The sequence below is a fragment of the Pteropus vampyrus genome, unplaced genomic scaffold (genome assembly GCF_000151845.1).
Source record: "Pteropus vampyrus isolate Shadow unplaced genomic scaffold, Pvam_2.0 Scaffold1, whole genome shotgun sequence".
NCBI lineage: Eukaryota > Metazoa > Chordata > Mammalia > Chiroptera > Pteropodidae > Pteropus > Pteropus vampyrus.
Genome location: NW_011888782.1, coordinates 9,088,472 through 9,089,845, shown reverse-complemented (window position 1 = coordinate 9,089,845; position 1,374 = coordinate 9,088,472). Strand labels below are relative to the sequence as shown.

At 38.7% G+C, this 1,374-nt stretch overlaps 1 pseudogene; it reads right to left on the bottom strand.

Annotated features, from left to right (window-relative positions):
* Window positions 1–645: 645 nt before the first annotated feature.
* Window positions 646–1,077, bottom strand: LOC105289751 (annotated as a pseudogene).
* Between the last annotated feature and the right edge of the window lie 297 nt (window positions 1,078–1,374).

Genomic DNA, 1,374 nt, shown 5'->3' with positions numbered 1-1,374 from the left:
CCTAATAAGTTTGGTGAGTTATTACATTATACAGCACAGAGCATTTAGCAATTAGCATTATTTTATAATGCTAATAGTTATGCAGATTACCTGACATTCTCAGACAAACATGCTTCAAAGATACATTGCTTTTAGATTTATTTACTGTAAGTAATCTTTAATCATCCTGCTAGGCCACTGCATACATAAGGACTCATTCTACTAACAGATATAATTAATATATTTACCCAGAAATCCAGCTGAAAGGAATTTAGACCAGGTCAGCTGCCTTCTTATCTTTCCCCTAGACGAAAGAAAACTTGTCCTATAAGCAAATATGAGGTAGAGGTTAAGGCTGTAAAACAGATATCAAAATCTTCTCTGAATAATTCACGGAGAACTAGACGTTTTTAATGACTGCGGCTAAGAGGAGAAGTAGATGGTTAAGTCACACGATATCTTTTGTATTCCCAGAGCTTAAAGAATGTCGGCATACAACAGTAGCTCTATAAGTATCTTTAGAATCCAGATTCTAAACCCAATTGCTCATGGATAGCTCCATCTGTATTTCAAATAGTTATCTCAAATAATATGTCCCAACTGAATTATTTTTTTGACAGAATTTTATGGTTTTATTAACACCAAAACAACGTGCATATGGACTGCTTATTCATTTTCTTTGCTGCGCTGCCCGGCATTGGGATTGGTGACCCCGATGGCTGGCTGGGCTGTTTTTCCTACAATGGCTTTGCGGTTCTTTGAGGAGCCATTGTCAGCCGTCTGAGCACAGTAAGATTTGTTCCACACCAGCGGCACTTCAAGCTCCTTGACATTGTGGACCAGGAACTTCTGAAAGCCACTGGGCAGCATGTGCTTTGTTTTCTTGTTATTTCCATAACCAATGTTGGGCATCAGGATCTGGCCCTTGAATCTTCTGTGCACCCTATTGTCAATGCATGTGGGTTTCTGCCAGTTACACTTAATTTTGATTCACTTGTGCCGGATGGATTTCTTGGTCTTCTTTCTGACAATCTTTGGCTTCATGAGGGGTCTAAGCACACCCATGATGCTGAACAGGCGATGGCGGCCACCTCTGTAGGCAGCACTAAAAAAGAGCCTGAATTCTTTTTTGGCACTCAATTCTGCTTCTTCACTAGAGTTCTAAACTACATAAATGGCAATTTTAGCCTTTAGTAGATTGCATAAGCTAAAATTTGGAATTATCTTGACTTTTCTCTTTTTCTCGTACCCCATATTTAATCCATTATTAAATCTAGCTGATTCTATCTTGAAAATATGTTGAATTTTACTATTTTTACCACCACCACTGCCAGCACTCTGGTATAAGTCACCACTATCTCCCTTCTGGATATTTGCCATATCCTACTAATTGGT